General features: G+C 36.9%; 1 protein-coding gene across 1 annotated transcript in view; it reads right to left on the bottom strand.

The window, feature by feature from the left end:
• The window catches only part of ARHGAP15 (Rho GTPase activating protein 15), a 697,775-nt gene that overhangs the window by 253,245 nt on the left and 418,079 nt on the right, over positions 1 to 26,451 (bottom strand). The window lies entirely within an intron of this gene.

Raw genomic sequence — 26,451 nt, 5'->3', positions numbered from 1 at the left:
ATCCAAGCTTGCGTTGTTCTTTAATTTGATTCTGTTTCCATATCCACAGCGTGATGAAATCTGCATCTTGCATAGGAATCAATTTTTTTTGCTTTAATTCCAAAGTGTCTATTGCAGACATGCAAAGACCATAACTTTCTCCTTTATGGAACCGGACTCCAGCCTCAGAGAAAGAAAACTAACACTCTGCCATCGATTAGGCAGGGGTGACTGAGTAAATTATATTCTCTCTGGGCTTAACTTTGTTGTCTATCAAGTAATGACAAGGGATTAAATAAATTCCTACAAAATAATTCATCTTAATGAGTTGATGTCTTAAGTGTTTTAGAAGAATATTTTCAGTGATCATCAAAATTATGATTTTGTCAGTATACTTAGAAGATTTGTTCTTTGGCTCAATGATGTCTGATGAGGCCAGTTCCAGGAGACTTAACTTTGAAGTGAATTTCTAAACATATCTCCTGCCTTGAACTCCCTTCCTCTTCTCTAATCTAAGTATCCTGTTTCCTTTAGGGCCCAGCTCAGACAGCACTTTCTCCACAAACTCCATTCTTCTCATCTCGGCTTTGTGTCTCTAGTAACATAGGTTCTTTGGAATACCAGTTCCTCAGGATATGAATAGGTTATATGGGGGAAAGGGGCTGTGATCAAAATAGTTTAGCAACATTGGATTAAACAAAGTTAAACAGGTTCCACTTATGTATATTTATTTTAGAGCTTGTGATATGCCAATGTGCCCTGGGAATCTCCATGAGGGGCTGGAGGACACACTATTTCCCACGCTTATTTGACTAAGATCCTTTTATTTCAAAGGGCATTTCTCTAGACTAATGTTTCTGAGACATACTGGAAATCCTAGCCTTGCCCTCTCATTTAGCACATGATTTATGCTATCTTGCATATGAATTTGCATTTATCATATTTAAAATATGTTTTCTCAAAGTAGATGCTGAGTGCCTGTATTATCTATATGTCCTATAGTCACCAGTGCCTTGCACAGATTCTGGTCCACAGGATTCACCCACAGAGTTTTAAAATTGTGAAAAATATACATAACATGAAATTTACCATTGTAACCATTTCCACGTATACAGTTCAGTGGCACTAAGTACATGCCTATTGTTGTGCAACCAACACCTCAAATCATTTTCAAAACTTTTTAAAACAATATAAATGTTTACTACTGATAATGAAACAACCATTTAATAGTTTCAAGGGCTTCCCATCTTGCTCAGAATGCAATACAATTCCTTATCACCACTTCTAAGGCAGCATAGCCAGAACCTCCCCCACTTAGTGGGTTTTCCTTGCTTCTTCTCTTGGCTCTTCCCTGCATCCTTTGCCTGAAGAATCTCTGCCTACATTGCTGATACTTATCCAAACTTCTCCCTCTGAACATTACAATTATTGTTTCCTCTACATGGAACTCTATTGCTCGAGGTCTCTGATCAAATGTCACCTTCTGACTGTAGCCGTTCCTACCTACCCTTTAAAAAAAATGACAACTCTTGCCATCAAGAACTCTCCATGTCACTCCCCTGCCTTACTTTTCTTAGAGCACTTATCTCTACCTGATGTATTAGATTGATGTGCTACTGGTTAGTTGTTTCCCTTTCTTAGAGTGCGAAACTCGGGAGAGTAAAAACTGTACCTACTTTTTTATTACTGGATCCCTAGTGACAAGACAATGTTTGGCATATACTAGAAGTGCAGTAAACATTTACTGAATTCAAGACATCATGTGAATCATCAGTGGAGGTTTTCAATGTGTTTAAAAACTATTTGTAGCAGAACTGAGAAGAAAATATAAAATGTAGTATAATAGAAAGCTAAATAATATATTACAAAGGAGTAGTAAAATGGAATGTGGTAAGACTTCAAGGAAGTCCTGATTTTCATCATTTCTTAAAACTAATCGATAGCTTGAATTTGGAACAACCTAGCAGGGAGGGAAGCAATTAAGGCTAGAGAACTAATAATAATGTACTACAACATGGAAATGTGCATTTTCATTCAAGAAACAGAAGGAAGATGAACTCAAAACACCTCAGCATTGTACAGAGAGTGGAAAATAATCGTGGGTATTTGCTATAAATACTTGGTTGATTATCAAAGATATGTTAAAAAATAGTGAGCTACTATTATACAAAAAAAGATATAAAATATTAAGAAAAATAACCCAGAACTTCTGATAGCATCATTTACCTTGGTTAGATTTACAGTCTGAAAGAATTTCTGTAAAGTATAAAACCCTTTAAGAAAAATCGTAATTCAAATTAATTTCACAAATATTTATCTTCTATCTTTAAAGCAACAAGGTAGTCACGTTAGATCATAAAAAAGAAATCAAGGAGTTCATAATCTTGTAAGGGCTAGTAGACATATTCAGATAATATACAAAACAGAATACAAGAGGTGTCAGAAAAGATACTAAATGCTAAGAAAAGTGTCCCAGATTATAATCCTTTTGTGACATTTAGTGTAGATGTGGTTTCTGTGTAGTAAGTAGGGAAAGGCAGACTTTTGTGAGATGAGGGTCATTTAAGAAAAACAGATTACTAGATAAAATGTATAACTACATCTGGAGAAAAATATTTTTTGTTAGGTAGAGAAAAACACAAAGCATTCTAGAGCATCCACTCTTTCATTCATTCAGTTACTTGGAAAAGAAAATATTGAGTGCCTAATCTGTGCCAGGAGCTAGGAAAGGCATTGGTGATATAATAACCAATGTGTACCCATTACCTATGCTCTAAAGTTTTCTATATAGCAAGGCAGGCAGCATATACATAAACTGGTAGAAACATTTCATCGGGCAAAATCCTGTAATTGGGGAAGCACAGATCCACGGGAGGATTTGGTGAGCCATCAATCTAACCTTGAGCATGCATGGGAGATTTCCCAGACAAGAGCTAACTCCTTGAGAATAAGTAATTCTTAAATTGTAGAGTTAAAAGAGAGGACAAGGGCACTTGGGGAAGATGAGGGAGAAGGAAACAAAGGCATCAGTGATGGGAAGAATGATAGGAAGACTGCAGTGTGCTGAGGGAAACATTCACTCTTATTTAGAGAAATCTTGATGTATTATTCTCTAAATGGAAATAAAAATTGTGTTATCAAGTCAGAGAGGTTAATTATTTGAGGGTGTACAGATTGCACTAGTTTCTTACACATTTTTGATTCCCTTCCCAACTTCTTTCTTGTTTTTAGAGTCTACTCATAAGAGACATGGAAATGTTCTCCAATGACATCTGCTTCCATTATAACTTTGGATGATTAGATAGCTTTGGTCAGTGAAAAATAAAGAGAAGTGACTGGGGAATGATAAGAGAAGATTTTTCTTTTCTCTGATAAAAGGAGAGGGTGTATGAAAACACACTTTTTTTTCCTTCTGCTTTGAACAGCAATGTGAAATCATGTGATGCTTGGAGCTACTGCAGCTATCTTGTCACCGTGAGGTAACAAGCATGCAAACAAAAGATAATGTGATAAAAAAAAGACCTAAATCTAAAAAAATACCTGAGACACCAATGATATCATTGAACTTTCAACTCAATCCTAAAACACTTTCTCTAGACTTTTTGTTATATGAGATGATATAAGTCATTTTCAACTTCACCTGCAACTAAAAGATTTATAACCAAATCTGGGGCACAAACCATGTGGAAGATTGGACATGGTTAGTTAAGGTTTAAGGTTAGTTAAAGGCTAATGTGATTGCCTAGGAAAGATGTTAAAAAGATCAGAATCAGGATAGAGGTATGGCAAATTTAACCATTGTTCACAAGTCTCATCTTCTCTGTTAGACTTATACATTTAAATCCTTTGCCATGTAGCTGTGTGGTAAAACTCACAAGAATGGGCAACTTTTTATTTTCCCCATTTCTATGATGTTCTGCTTGGCCTTGGTTTGGACGATGTAGTGTGAGTAGAAATGACAATATGTCAGTTCCAGACTGAGGCCTTAAGACATAATACAGACTTCCACTTTCCTGCTTACTTCTCTGCCATGGCCAAGACAAGAGCTTCCCTGGGCAGAGTAGCTACTGCCCCTCTAGTCTGGCCTCCAGAATAAATAGGTCTGGCACAGAACAGAAACCAACCCCAGTGAGGGGCAAGGCCAGTCAGACCTACTGATGAAGTTGGAGCTGTTCAGTCAAGCCTGACCAAAAGTATCTGACCCACAGAAATGAGAAATAAATGCTTTTTGCTGTATGTCACTGAGATTTTGTGTTTCTTCGTTATGCAGCAACAGCTAACTGATACAGATGAGAACAGGTGTCTGGGTTTTTGGTGATCTAAACAATGCTGTGAGAATAAAAACAGAGTTGATAGAACATGAAAACTGAAGCTGGAAAGCAAATACATGAAGGAAAACTAATTGTAAATTTGCTAAGAACATGGAATTATGCATCATTTTAGATTCAACCCTAAGAAAGAGCCTCAAAAAAAGTTGTTCTCACCTTAACATTTAAACTCATTACACCTCACCTAATATTGTGGCACTTCTTATTCTGTATTTTCTCCCAATCAATTCAGTTCTATTGAATTAAAAACAGTGAATATTTCATGAGCACCTACCATATGGTGGGATGCCAAGAGTAATTCATCCATTCAGTAACTGTTTATTACATGTCCACTATAAGCTGGCCACTGATCTCCAGTGTGATAATGCAATGATGCCTAAGGCATGATCTCTTATAGTCTAGGGGGAGAAATAACTCTTACAAACACTTATAATGTGATTAATGATATTGTAATGGTTTGTGATAATAATAGTGAAAATTTATTGTGCATTTACACTAAGCCAGGCAAGATTCCTTTGTACCAATCCTCAACCTTTTTGTGGTAGATAGTATCATCCTAATTTTATAGGACAGGAAAGCATCAGTCTCTACAAAAAAGTAAAAAAAAAAAAAAATAAGGACCTCCACTAAGATCATTGAGAAAAAGGGCAATTCAAGGGATTTTGTTTACTTGATGCAGAAGGTGAGACAACCCATCAGTCTAAGAGGGCTTTCAAGTTTCTTGTTTGCTTGAAGGAGACTGAGATGCAGAAATCAGAGGGTTTGGAGAACAGTGAGGTTGATATTTAGAAGTTAAGACAAGCATTTTAGAAGTAACAGTATGGTGATGGAAAATAAAGGTGAAAAGTTCTCATTGGATTTTGGCAATTCAAAAGCTGTTGGTGACCGTAAAGAAAATGGCTTTCATAGAAGGATGAAACTGAAAAGCAGATGTTTGTAGTCAAGATTTGAAGAGAAGGTGAGGATGTACAGACAGCAAAGAAACTCCTTTATTAAGAAGTTTTTAAGTGTAAATTCATTATAAGGAAAGACTGGACTTGGGGCAGCGTTTTGACTTGACGTGAATAGGAGAGAATTTCGATTGCAGGGTATTTTTGATTGCCACAGTGCTCTGAGGGGTGAGGTGCAATATGATCAGCTATTTTTGGTTATTATAATGGGGGAGGTGCATTACTGCCACTTACTGGGGGGTCCAGGCAAGTGCAGGCAATCTCTCACAGGGAAAAATTATCCCTTCCTGATTGCTAATAGCTCCCTGGTGAGAAAGGAGCCAGTTTTATTGAATTTCATTAGAAAGAAGAGAGATGTTTGCTTTTGCTAGTTACCAGAGAGCCCCCAATTTCCTTCTCACTTCTATTCTCTCTTTAAACTGGCTACACTCATCCAAGAAGGTATCACCCTGTTGTCTAAAGACTTAGCTCTCCAGCTGAATCTGATTAAATTAAAGGTTGTCATGTGGCCCAAGGTGGGCTGGTGTATGTCTTCACACAAAAAATGTAGAATTGGTATACTGCAGAGTGAGGTGGGTAGCTCTAGTGAATTAAACTGTCAGGCTGCCTGAACTTAGACATTGGAGACCAGGGGCAGCCAGTTAGGGAGATGACCATGTGCAAAGGGTGAGTGGAACCAGGAATTAATTTGCAGAGAGATGTAAATGAAACAGAGATTCCTCAATGCCTCACTTTCTCAGGCCTAACTCCAGGCACCATATGTCCTTGCCATGAGGTGCATTAGAAATTAGAGTGAATTTCTGTTTAATGCAACCAAGTAAACTTGACTAAAACATGGGCAAAACATTGTCTCTAATGTTTCAAAAGATGGCTTACCATCACAAGAAAAAAGGCCAGGCTGGGCAGAAAAGCTCAGTGTGATCCACTGATACAGAGGGCACAGGTTAGGAAAACTGTGGTGGACAGCTGTTGATTTTGCTGACCCCATAACTATTCTTCTATCCTCTGGTAAGAGCACCCTGAATTTCCTTTGGGGATGACACCTTTCTTATTTTGCTGCCAGTTGTTTTGAATAGTGCTGACCCTACTACTCTAGCTCTAGGCATGAACATGCATTTGACTCCCTAGTCACCGTAATTGGTTCAGTCATGATGAGCATGTTGTCTAAGTAGATCTGTCGAGTAAATCCTGAGACTTTGTATAGTGCTATTGGGAAAGATGGACCCTCTTTCTATAGACGTTGTGATGTGAGTCTGAGCTTCTGTAAGTTATGCTGCCACTTTCTGGAAAGATGTACTGGAAAATTAAGATAACAGAGTAGAAAACAGAGTTGAGCAATAGAGGAGATAAAGATTTGATAGCATTTTTGTGCCCCTAGATCCAGCCATGCCTGAATCTATCCTTGCCCTTTGGAATTTTCAATTAAGTAGTCCAATAAATTCTATTCTTACTTTTGAAGTCTGGACAAGTTTATATCGATTACAACTGAAATAAATTTGACAATAACACTAGTCTTCAACATAACATGGCAAATTATATAACGTAAGAGTAGATAATGATGCACATAAAATGACTTTGCAAAGCAAAAAATGCTATAAAAAGAAAGTAAATTATAGAGATTTAACTAAAATGCCATTGTCAAGTGAAAGGGCTGTTGTAGGATTGTCACTCATTTGTAAATATGATACAGTTCACAGTCTGATAAACCAAGAAGAGTTATTAAATTATAGAAATATGCTTGAACCACAGAACCTTCTATCTTCAAAGAGTGTAAGAAAAGGGGAAGGTAGAGAGAAGGTATTCTGCTTTTTTGGTAAGCATTAATGAGCTAGTTTTTGCCCTCTCAACTTCCATGCCTGTTGTCCTGGCACAACATTAAGGATTATTTCTGCATCCCTCCTCCTTATGGTATTTCAAAAAAGGGAGCAGTCCCAGAACCCTGAGCTCCCGACTCCCCACCTATATTCCCATCTGTGGGCTCACTGGTAATCCTTTCTTCTTCTCTTAACAACGCTTTGTATTTAGCAAACACCTCTTGCTAGGGGTGCCAGTATTTTTGGAATCTTCTTCCTGTGTATTGGCCTTGGCTAGTGTGATCATCCTATCCTCATCCCACCGTATTGCTTCAGCACGTACACCGGGGTGGCAGACAACACATCGGTTGGAGAAAATCCATTTTCTGCAATTTTTCGTTGAAAGCATCTTTTGGTGAGAAAAACAAATAGACCTTCCACATGACTGCACTTATAAATCACGTTGTTTACATAATGAATTAGAGTTTAACTAGGACACGGTGGTTTTTAATCTTTAAGCTCTCAAACTTTTGACCGATTTAGTTAGTTCATCAGCATAACCAGGTTAAGTCTCCCAGATTACAAATTAGCTTCATTCTCCTTCATCTCTGCTAGATATTTTTGACAAATTATGGAAAGAACACCCAGTAATGAGATCTTTGTCAGTTAGATTCCAAATGAATCAAAACTATGAGGGAAACTACTCAATAGAGGCAGTTAAATGTTCAAATAATGTGACGGTGCTATCATCATTTACCCAGGGAGACAGTCTCCACATGTTTTTCAAAATGATGTTATTTGCTCTCAGGACAGAGGGCCAATTGCATCTTCAAGGAAATTTTAAAAAGGAAAAACAGAGCACGTAAAACAACAAACTGAACTGCTCAGCCACACACACACACACACACACACACGCACACCAGAGAGTTACTCTGGTCATGATGTGTGTTTGTGAAGGTTTTTTGGCTGCAATAGAAAATAAGAAAAAACTGTGGCCATCTTAAGCAAAGAAAAATTTTATGTGAATGATATCAAGGGGTGGAGGTGGAAGAGAACTCAAATAATTTAGTGGATACTCAAAGTAATTTACTAATTAAAGAAATTACTGGAGTCTGGGGAATAGTCTTAGAGATGTTTGAAATCTAAGGTGTTTAACAGAGCCATAAAATAAGAAGGAAGAGACATGGCAATTGTCTTTTAACTCTGAGAGCTGGGTCAGGGTGCCATTTTCTTACCCCCCCCCCCCACTGCGGCACTGTCATCTCTATCCAATGCTTAAGATTTGAAGTTCCAATAGCAAGTGCCCCATTGGTTGAGATTAAGTTAAAAAAATGGGTTGGTGTGAGAAAAAATGCATAGCCCTTGTAGTCTCCATAGCAGATAATGAGCGTTCAGTTGGGAATGTTCTTCTTGTAGAATGCTACGCACAGGGGCAGATCATTTCCCAGGATGGTGCTATAAGGGAGGGGAAGGAAGTGGGTACTAGAGGGCAAAAATAAAATTCCCAACATGAGTAATTTCAGCAATTTAACTGAATTCATCCTTTGATTTTAAACTATAAATGACATTTAATTTTCCTTTAGAGACTTAGCTTCCAGACCCAAACATTCAGACTGCTTATCAAAGAGTCTTGTTTCTATTTTTATGTTTCTCCACTTCCGTCCTCACCACCTTCTCTTTTTCTCCTTTAAAATACTCTCCATCTGAGTATTCATCAGAAAGATTCTACCACTTCACTGAGAATTTTTGGAGAAATGGGTGGTTTAAGTAAATCTGTAGTTGATTGATGGTTTATGTCTTTGAATAAAGATGCAGAAAAATATGCATAGTGCTAAACAAACACTATTGAATTTAATCTATTTGTAGTGCTTCAGAGGGCACTGCATTATCTTACGCTGTTTTGGGCTTTGATTAAACACATCAGCTACTGCTTTTTGAGTACAAAGATATCAAAAATTGGGCTGATTCTCTGCTGAATCTCTAATACACTCTGGAAGTAAATCTCTCTCGTCGCCTTGTTTACTTGTAATTCTTTTTCTCATAAGAGGCAAATACAGGAAAAAGCTTAATTATTTGAACTTTTAAGTAGTTTGGAATATAAATAAATAGAATTTCTAAATAGATACACTTCTGTGTATAGTTTCCCTCCACATGTTTACTCATTCTCTTGTATCTCCTTTAACCTAACAGATTTTAACGTCCCTGGTAGACAGTGATAATTCCACTCTGGAAAGACTGGAGAAGAGATCTGCTCTATGGAAAAGCTCTCCCCAAACAAGTGTAGACTGCAGCTTCCAGTCAACACTGAACAGCTAGCTACAGGAGTAACATCCTTCCAGGGGAGCTGCCCAGTGTCAGTGACAGGCCAGCTGCCACCAACACAGAACAGCAGAGTTCTTCCCCAGTGCCTTCAATGTCTTCTCCTTCCTTCTCCAGGCTCCCAGCAGTCTCTGCCCTTTCCAATTGCACTCTCAACCCCAAACAATACTTCCAGGAAATATTAGTCCCATTTTTCTAAGCTTCTGAACTCTCATGGAAATAGAACTCAACTCAATTTTGGTCCAATGAATACAGTGGGCATTTTGGTGAGTCCACTGGCCAAAAACAAATTTGTAACTTAAATGAAGAGTTTATGAACCCAAATAAAGCAATAAATATAGCATTTTCCAATGTCAGTTCTACTCTTGGCAGTAACTTTGTCTTATACTTATCTGTCCCTCTGCTTACCCAAAGTAGCACAACACACAAACACATACCTATACACATACTTCCTCATACATGTATATGCTTTGAATCACAACAGTACAGAGAATGGTTTGATTAAGTGAATATTTTATGCATTTTTGTATCTTCCATTTAATCTATCTATCCCTGAGTATTTTAAATTTTTTTATTGATTGATTTTAGAGAGAGAAGAAGAGAGAGATAGAAACACACAGAGAGAGAGCAAGATCAATTTGTTGTTTTACTTATTTATGCATTGATCAGTTGAGTCTTGTATGTGCTCTGACCAGGGATTGAACCCGCAACCTTAGCATATCAGGATGACATTCTAACTAACTGAGCTTATACTCAGGCCAGGGTATTCCTGAGTATTTTTTAATGCCTGCTAGGAATGGAATAATGAATAGAATGCAAGGTCTACACACAGCCTATATGTAAATGGTGAAAACAAACACATAAACACATTAACTCATAATGCCTGATGTTGATAGGTATTATAAGAAATGAAGTAAGGCAGGGAGATAGAGAGCTAGTAGCAAGTGTTGTCAGTGAAGACATTTCTGAACCAGTGGCATTGAAAAGAGACCAAAAGAAGTGAAGAAATGAGTCAACATAAAGAGAGAGCATCCAATCAGAGGAGCCAAAGTACACAAGGCTGTGGGGTAAGTGGTGTGTGTTGGGGAAGCAGCCAGCCTGTGTGGCTGGACTGAAGTGACCAACAAGAAGTATGGTTGAAGATAAAACCGAAAAGGTAGCCCGGAGGCCAAAGCAGGTAGGACCCTATAGATCACCAAGGATATTACATATTATTTTAAGTATGATTTATTTTAAATAATTGGAGATTATTGAGCAGGGGAGTGATGACATAATTTATGTTTTTAAAATTTATAAAATGGAACAAGATAAATGTAATTTCTTCTACTTGTATTTCTCTTTTATTCTATTACATCCCCTTCTGGTTGCCAAATGAATACATGAATGAATGAATGGATGAATGAGAGAAAACAACGTATAAAAGAAAGTGATTTCCATCTAAAGATTATGCCATGCTCATTTAAGTATGAGAGAAATAGGTTTCAGCTTAGTTTGTGTTAGTACATTTTGGATGATTAATGTGACCAAATTTTGTTTAGCAAAGACTGGTTTTAGATTTAGATTTTCTGCTTCTCATTGGCCTGTCCTCCTTTTCTAGAATTACAGAGTGGAAGCAAAAAAGGAGAAGGAAGAAAATTCAAGGATGTCCAATTTTTCTACCTTATCCTATATTTGTGTATGCTTATATTCTTAGAATAGAAAACTGTCCAGAATTCAATTGTTCAATCACATAACTTACTGTAAGCACTGTGAAGTTAAAACTTGCTGATTAGATTACTGCTTACTTATTGACTTAGTAAGAACTTCACTGGCAGTTAAAACTACCTTAGTAGTTTCAACTTTTATTCAATCAGTACTTTTATTTCTGAGTGAGTGACACGTCTGAGAAGAAAACATGATACATACAATTTATTCAGATAATTGATTGAATTAATTCTGAATAATTTACCTTTTTAGCCCTATGAAATTGGACTAAAGCTGGAAATGCTATTCAGTGATTGATAAAAGTTGAAAGACTCTTTTAAGGCAGAGAGAGTAAGGAACTTTTGACTCATTTCGAATTTAAGTAAAATCTAGGGAAGAACACTGTATTTTTCCTAATAGCAGCATAGATTTCTGAGTATCCCAGGTGGTAAAGCTTCAATTTATTTGCATGAATGTGTAGTTCAATAAGAAAAGATTTAAATTTAGTTGGAGTAAAATGGCTTAATGATTTCAAATATTACTTGTAATATATTAATATAACAGGTTTGAGTATCTATAATGGAGTCTGTTTCATTTGGGTCTTAAGGGTGTTCTTATAGCCACTAATGTTGAGTGGTAGGTACACACTGAAGTACCTGAGAGGAAAGCACTTTAGGTTAAAAGCATTTTCTCTTCTCAGCCTCAGGTTAAAAGCTATTTCAGGATTCTGTTAAAGGCATTCTTTCGTTCTCCGCTTCAGCTTAAAAGAGGCTTTGATGAAAAGTGCTTTGAGGCAGGTAGAGAATTTTATAATAAACCATATTAAGAGCTGGGGAATCATGTGGTTGTGTGGAAGTGTTGGCTTGGTCTGTGGAGGTGTGTAAGCTTTGTGCAGGACTGCTTGTTCCTGTGGGAAGCTCTGAACAACATGACCCATTGGTTATTATATGCAAAGAAATTGAATGACATTTCCAGGAATGTAATTGGAGAGAAGGGGTAATAAGCACAAGTTAGTAGGTCATGCTGCACACATTTTCAAAAACATTTTGTCTCTTTTGGGCTTCCAGTCAAACACAAGTCTGTTTGTCTTGTTCAGCCCTGACTATAGAAAGTGACTATTCAGTTTGACCAGGCGGTGGCACAGTGGATAGAGCATTGGACTAGGACATGGAGGACCCAGGTTCGAGACCCTGAGGTTTCCAGTTTGAGCGTGGGCTCATCTGGTTTAAGCAAGGCTCACCAGCTTGAGCCCAAGGTCGCTGGCTTGAGCAAGGGGTCACTTGGTTCTGCTGTAGCCCCCTCAGTCAAGGCACATATGAGAAAGCAATCAATGAACAACTAAGGTGCCGCAATAAACAATAGTTGCTTCTCATCTCTCTCCCTTCTTGTTTGTCTGTCTCTTTCTGTCCCTCTCTGTCTCTGTCTCTGTCACACACAAAAAGAGAAAGTGACTATGCAATAACATCTCTAAACACCTTATCCTGTCACAAAGCTGCCCACAAAATTAAATAAACACTGTCTCACTGTGAGATGCACTCTGTATATTGTACACTTTCTGCTTTTATTGCACGCTCTTCATTGATATGACTTTTCCAGTTAACGGGAACTTACTGTGGTGGAGGGATGGTCACATAGAATAGAATATTTCAGCAGAGTCTGCCTACTGAATTGGCAGAGTGACGTTCCCCACCCGGCTCTCTCATTGGAAGCATTGATATTAGTTGCTGAAAAAAACAGTGATTTAAGAGAAATTTTGAGCTTATGAAGGTCGAAGAGAAGTCAGAGAGATGACAAAATGGTACACACAGCCTAGTTAATTCCCAGGGAGTAGATCTGCTTTCTGTTGAGTGTAGAGACTCAGGCAAAATGGCAAGAAACTATTTTCTCACTTTGCCAAAGTCAAAGCCTAAGTGCGGCTGTTTTAGGCCCTAAGTTAACATGCAGGTGGCTGTGGAAAAGGCATTCTGTCTACCTGCTCTGGTGACAGAGTGGGCCCAGACATGCAGGGAACACCACAGGATGGAAGCACTGTTTGACGACTGGAATATGTCGTAGTTTCAGCAGCTCCTGGACACCCTGAAGCAGCCATCTCTCAGAAGAGCCTGGCCGCATGGCCATGGCTAGTGTGTTCCTTGGTCAGTTTATAGGCAGTGGACTTTCAAAGAAGAGAAACATGCAGCAGACAGTCCTTATAATATGCAATGCACCCCAGGTGCTCCCAGAAATAGCTAGGGAGACTTTGGAGACAAAGAAAGGACGAGAAGCTGTGATCATACAGGTGGGAGCCGTGACTGGTGATATTTGTGTTTTATGCCAGGGTTACTTCATTCATACTCACAGGCTGCTGGTAAAGGAATGAAAGAAACTTAGATAAAAAACATTAAATCCATAATATAGATTTTTAATATATATTTTTTTCATTGATATTCTAAAGTGAAGCCTAGTTTGCAGGGTTTGGAAGTGATTTCTTTTTCTTTGAATATCACTTCCTAAGCAGTGCTAGAGTATCTAATTTTAAAAGAAGAAATCATATCTTACACATCTTTGTGTGGGCCCAGTGTCTGGTCCATTGTTTGTCACATGGTAGGTCCTTCACAAATGCTTGCCAAATCAATAAAAATAATGGGTATTAAGTATATACTAAAATTGCCTATGAAATCAAACACAAACTCCTTAGCCTGGCACTAGGCAATACACTGGCCATGCACACTTATCATCAAGTCCTCTACAGTTACCCTGCTTCCCCACCACAGAGTACCTTGAACATCTTCCCCATTTCTCCACACCTTCAAATGTCTAAGTCAAGACTCAGTTTAAAGATCATAAAGGAAACTTTAATCTTCCCCACAGTTTTTCCATTTAATAATCTGTGACCTGAATGCCCCTTAAACATTTGACATTTGATTATATTGTACCATATTTGTTGCACATTTATCTCCCTTACTCATTACTTGGGGGACTCTGTTTATGTAACTTTGTATCCTCTTAAAATGGAGTGATTCAAAGAACACATATAAGCAGGCAATATTAATAACAATCAAAGCATAAAAGAATGCAAGCCTAGTTCTTCCTCCTTGTTACTGAATACTATGTGCAATGCTACAAGCACAGTGCTAGGCACACAGAATGCTCAAAATGTTGGCTTGACTAATGCACTGTCAGAGAATCGAACCATAATTTATCTGCTTGGCAATTTTCAGAAGGCCTACTTTGCCTTCAGGAGAAGGAGCATTTGTAATATGCCATGACGTAGTAAGAGTAGAATTAGGAGTAGAGTATAAGAATTAACAGTTACTGTTTACTATGCTATCAACAGTCCTAAGAGGTGTTATCTCCAAAGTGTTAAGGCAGAGATTTTATTACCTTACCCAAATTTGCAAAGCAAGGGAGCAGCAAAGGCAAGACTAGACTTCAAATCTACTTCAACATTGGGTGATCTCTATGGCTTAATGACAGCAATACGCTGCTGACCTGTGTAAAACAGAACATATATGGCTCTTTCAAATAGCACAGGGAGTTGGTCACCACCACCTTTCCACTTCACATCATGTGTAGCCAGACCCCATGTGGTAAATAGTCTTTTATATATTTAATTATTTCAAACATTCTAAATATACATAAACATGATATAAAAATAAGTCCAGTTTTGTGTTCAAGTAGCTGTTTTTTTTTTCAAGAATAGGCTGTATTTCCTGTTAGATATATTTTGTATCTAGGATTCTAGGCTGGTACTAATTGGGGCAACAGGCTGGGATCCTTCTCCAGCAGAGGCTGCTTAGACAGTCCCTATCCTAGGTGGTGTGCCAACTTGATGAATGCAGACTCTTTGTGGCAGATCTCAGGTGAGTACCTATGATCCAACTCAGTATGTGAAACTGAAACTCAATACAGATCCACAACAGCTTCTCAGACTTTGCTGGCTCCTCACCTGGGAGACAGAAGCTCCCTTTGGGCTTGTGGTAGTGTTCATACTATAATAACTGATTGCAGGAACAGATGGCTTTGGGTCATCACAGGGAAGTGATGTCAAGTTTCACTGAAACTTTACAAAAGTATTTACTACATACCATCTCTACAATTCTTTGGATATAACATCTCACCTCCCAAGCTTTCTTTAATAGATCATTTGTTATCTTCTGGACTGGCCCAAGGTTGCAATATCTTGTTTCCCCACTATCCACTTCCTGTCCATCATCCCTTAGAAGGCTACAGCCTCCTCGCCAGGGCTTCTGCTGTCCATGCATGAGAAAGGCATTTTTACTAATGCAGGACCCAATACAATAACATTAGGAACACATATTCTTACATGTCATAGACACTCTTGGAATATTTTCTCCACATTACTGTGGCATCTTGAGTTGAACATAACCTCACACGCAGATGTAATTGTCTCTTGTCATATGATTAACAGTGTATTTATGACCAGTATTACTTTTCTTCAAGAGTATTCATTCATACTATAAATATGTGATCTTTCTGATTAAAAGGATATCAATGCAAGTGTGTATACAAATAAAGGAAACATGCTGGAGAATTAGAGATATCTGACATCATTGAGAATTCTGTTTTTGATAAAGAAAGGGCCTAACCTTGCTTTTCCCCCCTAAAATGTTTGATTTCTTTAACTGGTAATTATGTAAACAGATTGATAACCAAAATGAGCTCTCACTTCCTCTTTTGACATGTTAATCGTTTCTAAAAAACATTAAATGAGGTCTTGTCAAATTCTTTACATAATATTGAATGTTTTTCTATGCTAATTAATTTTTTAAGATGGAAAAATTGTAACATGCTCAAGGCCCCAATGCATTTAAAAAGTGGAGTCACAAAAGAAGTAAACACAATATTTTACTCCTCAGAGAATAAATGTATGTGGTGGTAAAAATGATGAGGGAATCTGGAGGAGTAAAATTTAGATTATTTGGAATATGAAGATATTTAGATGTCCTCAAGATATTTTCAGACCATCTGCTTTCTTATTTCTCAGCCTCTAGCATGATAGATTCTTTCATTGTGAGGTTAACTGAGGCCAATCGGCCCCTGCCTCCATCTTTTCTTTTCCTCTTATGAGTTGGAGGTCCAAGTTCAAAGAGACACATTAGGAGTGATATATTTAAGTTAATGACCCTCACATGTGTTTAACTTGGATGACATCTCTTCTAAAATCTCCCTCCTGTCTAATAAGGATAGATAAGAAAATCATTAAAAAATTGGAGCTCAACAACTGTTGAAAGAGAATGAAATTTTTTCTCTTGTGCTCTTACATTTCTAAAGAAAATAGATCTTATGAAAATGTCAATCTTTGCAACAGCCTCTTATATGGCTATCTGCACAAGTTACCCGTCTCAACACACAAAGCATGGTTCCACGGCTCCATGCACCTCAGGGAGGCATAAAGTTGGGCAATCTTAAGATTTAGTCCAGCTATACAGGTTATAATTTGGGGTAAAATTTAAGCAATAATTATGTAACATATTTTCTTATAAATATTGACCAAATACATAAGATTTATTTTGTTTCATAATTAAAGCAATCTTCTTAATTTGACTATCTTACATGTCCGAATGTATTGTATATATGTATTAGTGTCCACCAATGTTATTGTCAAATCTATCTAAGTCTCTCCTTCCATGAACTGTAATTAACAGTTGATATGTGCTACATGTTTGGTATATGTTAGCTGAGCACAATGTTTTAGTTTTTCATTTAAAAATTAATATGTAAAAAGGGTACATAATATTTAGGTTTATATTTCTTTAAAAAATTCCAACCTATTTTATTATTATAGATTGATATCCTCTATTAGGTGTATAAAGTGTTTCTAATATATTTTTCATGGAATATCAAAGGAAAATCCTAGAAACAATTGAAAATAGAATGGAGTTAGTCACAGAATTGGGTAGTAAGGGCAGTGAGCTCTTAGACAAATGTAAGTTGAAGAAGGCGTGTATAAACAGGTATTTCTATCTTATGAAGCTCTTTAAATTTCTCTGAATTCTTTACTGGACTTTTTCCCTAAGCTACAATTATATTGTGTCAGTGCATTTTCATAAAACCTTTTTTATATGTGTTGTAACTTGAGGGGGGGGGATTAAACTTTTCTTTTGTGTTCTTTTTCTTCCTGTGTAAGAATAAAGTGTTCGGATTATCTTTTTAAATAATGGAAACAAATAACTGTTCCCAGGAGAATAAAAAAGCAAAAAAGAGGCTTTGTTTGACTTATCTGTGATAAGGCACTTTGGAGCTTCGGTTTTTGTGAGTTGAAGAAAGAGATGTACACAACACTCCAACCCTTCTGTTATGACAGTTTATGCTTCTTATACAGCTTATTTAACTCAAATGCCTGGGAAATAGACACAATTACCACCTTATGGAATGCTATTTAACTTTAAATGTTCCCTACAGAATAGAAACCCACTTCATCAAAATTTATCCCAGTTTCTCAGGAATTATTTTGTCTGCCGGCTCCTGAATATTCTGGGGCAATTTAAAAATTCAACCCAAGATCACTTAGAAATAACTGTGATATAAAAAGAATGAAAAAATTCCCACACTAAGGGAGTTTGTTCACAAGAATTCCTGTGAAAGAGCTGTGTCCTATGCCATGTATACTTTAATCATTCACTCTTTCAGCTGTTATCAATTTAAAACCAATGAAACCCCCACACTGAGTCCATTTGAGCAGTCAATTTTAATATCTCGAGGCATCTGTAGTTATTCTGAATTGGCTGCAAAAGCAGAACTAACAAGTTAAGCTCTAACCATAAGTCGACATCAGGCTGGTAAACCATACATCAAACACAGACAGTTAGTCAATACTCCAGTATGAAAAACCAACTAGCATTTTTAAGAAGAGCAATATATTCATAATATGTTTGGCAGTCTGGTTTGCATTGCTTCCTTGATGGCTGCACATTTAACTTTCTAGTCAACAGGGTGCTCCCTGCACTGGCCAAACAATATGCTTGAGGGGAAACTGGACAGTCTTCTGATTTGTGGCTAATATTTTTAAATGCGAATGAAAGGGATGGAGGAATGTGCCTTATGTGACTAAGAATCTAGAAACTACCTTAATAGTTGCTTTTTATAAGAAAACTCTTTCAACCATATGTTCTGGATCTTGAAGCACAGTCTCTATTATGTCATTGTCAGGCCATGTGTCTCAATTCTGTGTTTGGAAAATACGGTTGCTTGAAATACCTCTTTCCCTCCCCAGAATGACTCCATGACAGGGTTGCTGCCTCCCATAGAGAGAGGAAGACAATGAAGAAGGAGGAGTATTCCAACAAGATCAAGGCAGTCATCACTTCAATCAAATCATTTCCAACTTTCAGGGGCCGGGGGCCCTGGGCCAGGGGGAGTGAAGGGTGTTTATGACATATAGCTGCCTATTCCCAGAACTCTTTTATGTACTTTTATTTTATCTTCAAAAAGAAAGAACATATTAAAGGGAAATATCTAAGGAAGAATAATGCTACATAAAGTTTATGTTTTCAGATCTGTTGCCCCAGAAAATGCTTTGATAAAACACACTTAGAGCAATATAGTCAATTTCAAAGAAAAGTAAGGAGATATACCTCTCCACATTGCAATCTGACTAACACTGACAGGCCACCAATTATGATTATCCAAATTTTGATATAGCTTTTTGCCTCCTTCCCGCAGAGAAAAATAGAAATACTAGTATAGCACTTTTGCAACATGGAGCTATTTTTCTGAAGACTAAATTTACAGAGGCTGGTTTAAATTACAATGTCACTAATCAGGTATTATAACAAGTCAAAAGGGAGCAATCTTTTTTTTATATTGAACAAAATTTGTCCCCCACAAATGAAATGATACAGTTCCTTTCTTATTTACCTTGGGAATTTGTGAAATATAATTGATTTATAATAGACATGCATTTGAAGGGAAATATTTGTAAGCCAAACTGTCAGTAATGCTAAAGGAAATAAAAGAGTACCATCTTAATCTTATGATATGTCAAAACGAATTTTCGATATTAATATTCCCTGTGCTTGTAGCAGTCCACACATCTGCTGACTGTGGACCCTGTTGAGGAGATAGTGGTTGTGAGAGCTCTGATATGTACTATTTTTAAGACACATTCAATGTACACAGAATGTGGACTCTCAAATCGCAATCATGAGTGAGAAAGGAGTGGGACCTCTTTTCTCAAGTGCTATAGAAAATTCAACTTATCTCACTGCATAGGAAGCATTTATTCATACATTTGTTCAAGTGATCAATCTCAGGTCAGGATGAAATTCTGTTTTCCTCTCCCTCCATCATCTACTTTACCATCAAATGAAATTGTCAGCTAGCACTTTGTGTAAGAAGTAGAACTATAAAAACAGCAAAGGAGAAAGTGAATAGCCAGTGCTGGCTTCAAATACAGTTCATAGGGTCTACAGAGGTCCTGAAATCTAACAAGAACTAAGCTAAAGATCTTCTACTGCTTGTGAAGCTGGGTTTAGGCATCACGAGGGAACTACGTGGTAGAAGACCTGCTGGAGAACAGCAGGGTATCAATAATAGATGCTAACCTTTCAAAAAGGAGATTCTTGTGAACACTGATGAGGCCCTGTCTCTCTTTCTTCTCTTCAGGTGGTTTCATGGAAGAAAGATTTAGGATGTGAATAGAGGATTGGAATGGTCATAGACCACCTCTCCTGAGGGCAGTAGCCTCCTGATATGAAAAGAAAATATCACGTTAGCCTGACTCTTGGTCATCGCAACTAGTTGAGGATATGCCTCAGACAGCATATAAATCTTGGCTGGTGCAATGTCAGGGTTGGAAGGGGAGGTTCTGTGTCTTTTCTATGATCTACATCCACACACAATTTGAGTTCAAGCACACAGTACACTAAGAACATGTTATAGCTTCATGTTATGAAGTAAACCTGTCTTTACTTATTAGTGTTTTCCTACTGAAGTTCATGCTCTATTTCTTATTGTACAGAAACTAGTCGCTCCTGAAAGTGGAAGGCTTAGAGACAATACCTCAAACTGGCACCAGGATTAGACTAATTGAGTAGGGTACGCCAAAACTCTACAAAATCTTTTAAGGATAGATAGTCCATGAAAGGAATAAAACCAGAATTTACTGCAAGGGAAAGATTTAATGTGAGTTTTAGAGGTCATTGACTAAAAACAGTATGCTAATATGCTGGTTACACATCAGTTGGGTATTGTTCATCCTATATTCCCAGCATTGAGCATGGCTATTATCTGGCATCCAGTCAGGACTAAAGCCTGACATTATTTGGCATTTTCTTTTAACTAGAAAAGGGGAAAAATCTGGAGAACTTGGCTCAAAGGGAAAGAAATGTAATTGAAAGGAAGGAAAAGGGAGATTATTGTTGTTATTATTATCTGCAAATGCAGAAAATATAATGGCTTATACCAGGAAATTACTAATAAAACCATTTATAGATACTAAAAATCAAGCATTTTTAAGTCACTATCTCAAATAATATTAAATTCTAACTAGTGCCAGTGTAAAAAATCTTTTCCTCAAAAGAAAGTAAGTTCTTGAATCACCGGGAAACCAATTTATTATTCTGGCTTATTCCTTTTCCCCTTACCTAATTCACTTCCATTTCTAGACCTCATTTTTCTCTTGTTGCTCTAAAGTTATTCTGCTTTCAATATCTCATAAGACCTGAATCATTTCCTCCTTGGATAACAGGCTTTTAAAAGACATGGGCTTAACCTGTTACCCAGGTGCACTTTTTTTCCTCAACATTTGCCATCTCTCATGGTGACCTGTGTTTTATTATTGAGAAAAGCTAGCTATGTGGTACTCTATTACCAACACATTTGTTCCCAAGAGCCTTTAAATAACAGAAAGTTCCTAGGAACCATAAATACAAGGGAACGAGGAAGCTTATAGGCCAAGATAAAGAAGCTTAAGGTTGGCTATCAATTTTGGCTAATATTAAATCATGACATAGCTCACTAGTAAAGATCACAGTTCAATTATGAAACCATAAAAAAGTTTAAAGAAAAGAAGATTTACAAGATATTTTTAAGCACATTAGTGCATATTGTGGAAGTTGTGAGAGTATTTCAGGATCAAGCAATGATAGACCCATGCCCCAGTATATAAATTCAAATACAATTATTCTCAGACTAACACTGAATAAGTGACAAAGTTAGAGCATATCTCTACTCAAAGGTATATTGCAGTGTTGCTCATATAGTTTTTGCTTAAATTAATATGTGACAAGCTGGTTACTCTGTCATATATCTGTGCTAACAAATTATCAATATTAAAAAAATACTCTCCTCTTAACTCAGTGATTTTGCTATTCATTCATAAATATGGCTATTAAAAGTTTAGGGCTATAATGTATCTTCAATTTGAATGGCAAATATTTCTTCTTTAATATTTTGTACTTTTTTGTATTTTTCTGAAATGAGAAGCGGGGGGGGGGGGGCGGAGGCAGACAGACAGACTCCCACATGCGCCCAACCGGGATCCACCGGGCATGCCCACTAGGGGGCAATGCTTGGCTCCTCTGGGGCATTGCTCTGCTGCAATTGGAGCCATTCTAGTGCCTGAAGTGGAGGCCATGGAGCAATCCTCAGCGTCCGGGTCAACTTTGCTCCAATGGAGCCTTGGTTGCAGGAGGCAAAGAGAGAGATATAGAGAAAGGAGAGGGGGAAGGGTGGAGAAGCAGGTGGGTGCTTCTCCTGTGTGCCCTGACTGGGAATTGAACCTGGGACTTCCACATGTTGGGCTAATGCTCTACAGCTGAGCCAACCAGCCAGGGCCGGCAAATATTTCTTTACTTCTCAATATAATTGACAGATTTTACAGAAGTATTATAATTTAAAAGACATTATATTCTTATGACAACCTTAAACGATTAGTTGTGTCAGTGCAGGAAATTACTGAAATGTTCTAGAAATTAGATGACACTATGTAAATGGTTATAAATAGAAAATAAAATGATCTCATGTTCATTTATATGTAAGGAGTACTATGATAAAAATTACCAAAAAGATAAATATGAGCCAACAGCAAATTATATACTTCTCTTGAAGTAAGCAAATTATTGTTGCCTTCCCTTGACACTTGCTTGGATTAATTTCTCAGTCTTTAAAGAAATACTTAGAAAAATAGTTTTCTGGCGACATTGTGATCATAATCTACTTTATAAATCTAAGTAGCAAAAGAAAGAAACAGATAAAAAGAAGAAGGAAAAAAATGGAAGAAAGGAAGGGAAGAAGGGAGGAGGAAGGAAGGAAGGAAGGAAGGAAGGAAGGAAGGAAGGAAGGAAGGAAGGAAGGAAGGAAGGGAGGAAAGAAGGAAAGATTTTGTTAAATGGTTAATATAAACTGGACTCTTCCAAGGTTTTTTCCATATATTGTTTCGTTTAAATCTCATGATGTTAATTTTATAAATGAAAAATGCAGTAACCAAATATTAAATTTTATAGTTGAGAGATGGCAGAATCCAGATTTAAACCTAGCTTAGTCAAATTCTAAAGCTGCTGTGATTTTAGGGTTTTTTTTGTTGTTTGTTTGTTTGTTTTGTATTTTTCTGAAGCTGGAAACGGGGAGAGACAGTCAGACAGACTCCCGCATGCGCCCGACCGGGATTCACCCGGCACGCCCACCAGGGGGCGATGCTCTGCCCATCCGGGGCGTCACTATGTCGCCACCAGAGCCACTCTAGCGCCTGAGGTAGAGGCCACAGAGCCATCCCCCGCGCCCGGGCCATCTTTGCTCCAATGGAGCCTTGGCTGCAGGAGGGGAAGAGAGAGACAGAGAAGAAAGAAAGGGGGAGGGGTGGAGAAGCAGATGGGCACTTCTCCTGTGTGCCCTGGTCGGGAATCGAACCCGGGACTTCTGCACGCCAGGCCGATGCTCTACCACTGAGCCAACCGGCCAGGGTCTGAAATTAAATAAGTTCTTTTTTTTTTTTTTTTACTTTTATTTATTCATTTTAGAGAGGAGAGAGAGAGACAGAGAGGAGAGAGAGACAGGGGGGAGGAGCTAGAAGCATCAACTCCCATATGTGGCTTGACCAGGCAAGCCCAGGGTTTCGAACTGGCGAGCTGCTGTGATTTTAAATAAGCTCAATTTTCTTAATTGTAAAATGAAATTAAAAATTTTCTATCATCAAAAAAAATCTATAAAAGTTAATTTAGTTAATTAAGGGTATATGAGTCATTCTGTATCTTTTGGAAATATTTGATAATTGAGGTAAGTTTGAGTCCCTACAGATCACCCTACAGCAAAAGCATATCCTTGACAAGTTCTACCCATGTTTACAGAGCTATAGTTAGTCTTTATGCAGCTTCATTATATAATAAGAATGGATAACCATTGCCCACCAGACATTTGAACCAAGTACTGATGTTATAGAAAAAAATGAGACAAATACATGTAAGAAAGAATCTTACTTTGAAATAATGATTCAAAGACTGAAAAGAACATTTTAAAATAAAAAATAAAACCACAAAAGTCTAAAAAGACAACACATTTTACCTATATCATTAAAAGAGTCAAAAAAGATATAACTACTTTCTGTTTTCCTACTTACTCAATTAATTAATATTTATCAATGGCAAATTTCCATTCTTACTGTTAGTTATGGGAGTAGAATGGTCAACAAAGTTTTTGTCCTTTTGGCATGTGACAGAGTGAAATATATAAGAAAGAACACAGAATAATAAAAGCATCTAAAAATTTGGAAATAAATTGCTAAAGTTAAAATAAATTCATATAACAATAGGAGGATAAAATTGAGAATTCTTTCAAAATATGAGAAAAATCAGTTCTGATGATCTAATATTTATGACCACATCCTAAATATCCCAAAAAAGAAACAGAAAATTGATGAAATAAACTTATCAACATCATAATAATGAGAAAAAATTCCAGAGCTGAAAAGAATCACAATTCCTCAGGTTGAATGCCAAGCACAATAAATTGTTAAAATTATGTCAACTATACACATTATCTTGATTATAAAATCTCAAATAAAGACAAAAATCCCAATGATTCTGAAAGAAAAAAAAAATCAAAGTGACAAAAATAAAAAGTGGAATCTACAACTCTGTATTCTAAAGTCAAGAGAATTTAGAACCTGGATGGGTAGCTCAGTTGTGCACAGCACCATCCCAACATGCCAAGGTTGTGGGTTTGATCCCCCATCAGAGAACATATAAGAATCAACCAATGATGACATAAATAAGTGGAACAAGAAATCAGTGTTTCTCTATGTATGTGCATGTGTGTGAGTGTCTGTCTCTCTCCCATCCTCTCTCATTAAAAATCATTATATAAATTTTAAAAAATCAAAGGCAATGGAATTTTATGCCCAACTAAACTATTGATCAAGTATGAGGGTATATTGAAGCTATTTTTAGATAGTCAAGATCTCAAGCTTTTGAAATGAGTTACTAGAGTTGTTACATGATAATAAAATAATTTAAAGCAACAAAGATGATGCATGAGATTCAGAAGACAGTGATACAACTCAGAATATCAGCAAAAGGATGACACAGGGTAAAAAAGGCAAAAAGCTTGGAAAGCAACCAATCCAAATTAATGTAAGATGGTGGAAGGATTTTAAAAGATATTCTGTGGAAAGAGCAGAGATTTCGAGACTAGAATATATAAACTGTTTAATTGAGATAATTAAACCCTTACTGACATAAACATTCAAAAATAAAAGTAAAAGAAAATTTTGGGAGGAATTTGTATGAAAAACACACAATCAAACAATATATCAAACTAAAATATTGCATGAATATAAGCAAATGATGGAGCATAAGCTTCAAAAACAAAAATATTATTTATGTGGTACATAGTCACAGCATTGGACCCACAGATATACTAATCCAGTCTGTCACATTTCTTGGCCAAAGACTGCATATTATTTACATGATCAATATGAAGTATATGCTGATGAGAAATTTTTTCACATTTTGATGTAAAATATGGGGTGAGGGGAATGGAATACTTGATTATGGTAGTGAAACAGCATAAACAGAACCTTCAAATGTAAAAGAAGGATCTTTTCTACCATGATCAGAAGGCATTCTGAGGGTCATAGGGGTCACAATATTGTAAGAACAGAAAAGGAAGTCTTAATATTTGGCATTGTAATAAACAACCTTACATAATCATAATCTTATGAATGCTGCTTTTTGATTGTTAACTTTTGGAATCAATGATAAATGTTACAATTATAAAAACCAGTGAAATAATATAAATTTTCATGATGTAAATAGAAGTAACAATAGCGAAGACAGAAGCAATGAGAGAGGAAGAGGGCACTACAATGTTCATTATGTCAACGAAGGCAGTACGTCTCAATTCCCTGTGGTTAGTAGAACAATAAATAGAGATTTAAGTGTGCTGAATGCTTTAGAGAAAGCCAATAGAAACTGCTAGACCAGTTGCATTTGACCATGCATATTTGGGGAGGAAGAGGGGCAGGTAGATAAGATCTTATTTAATTGAGTTGAATTCATGCCTATTATAAAAGAAATCTGAGGTAACTCTTAAGCTAAAGGTAAGGAAAATATTGACAAAAGTAAACAAACCTATACCCTGAATTATTATATGTAAGGTATAGTGGCAACAACCAGAAGAACTACAAATAGAAATACTTCCACGTGTTGCTCCATAAGGAGCAGAACTGGGATGAGGCAAGAAAGTACTGTCTTGCATTATAAATCTTGCAGACATACCAGTTAATCTTTAAACAGGTAATTTTCTTTATAATACACTGATTAAAAAATAGAAGTAGTTCAACATTGCTTTCAATTTCTACTAATACCATCCAGTATGATTCTGCCCATATGAACATGAAAGAAACTACTTTCTAAGCATACAACTCTATATCATTTGATATAGGAAATACTAGTTGCTCCTAAAAAACAAGCAATTGTTATCTTTTCTAAAAATTGAGTTGCCAGCCTGGCCTGTGGTGGCGCAGTGGATAAAGTGTTGACCTGGAATGCTAAGGTCGCTGGTTCGAAGCCCTGGGCTTGCCCAGTCAAGGCACATATGGGAGTTGATGATTCCTGTTCCTCCCCTCTTCTCTCTTTCTCTCTCTCTTCTGCCACCTCTCTAAAATGAATAAATGAAAATTAAAAAAATAAAATAAAAATTGAGTTGCCAAATGTTTTCTATTCTTGGATGTCAATGCTGTTTGTTGCTTGAAAGATTACATAAAGTAGTTTGGCTGATGCTAAAGAGTTAGGACTTCAGTTCCAAAGCAAGTAGAGAAAATGTACAAACATACCTACCACCTTATAATGTACCCTCTAGCCTATAATTTACAAGTTAAATTGATTTGAGTTTTATTTCCAAGGAGACATCAATGGAATAAACTCATGCATTTAAAAAGCACTCATCATTCCCACATTGCCA

The sequence above is a fragment of the Saccopteryx leptura genome, chromosome 7 (assembly GCF_036850995.1).
Source record: "Saccopteryx leptura isolate mSacLep1 chromosome 7, mSacLep1_pri_phased_curated, whole genome shotgun sequence".
In the NCBI taxonomy this organism is placed as follows: Eukaryota; Metazoa; Chordata; class Mammalia; order Chiroptera; family Emballonuridae; genus Saccopteryx; species Saccopteryx leptura.
Note: the sequence above shows the minus strand (reverse complement) of the source record. Positions and strands in the feature narration are given on the sequence as shown.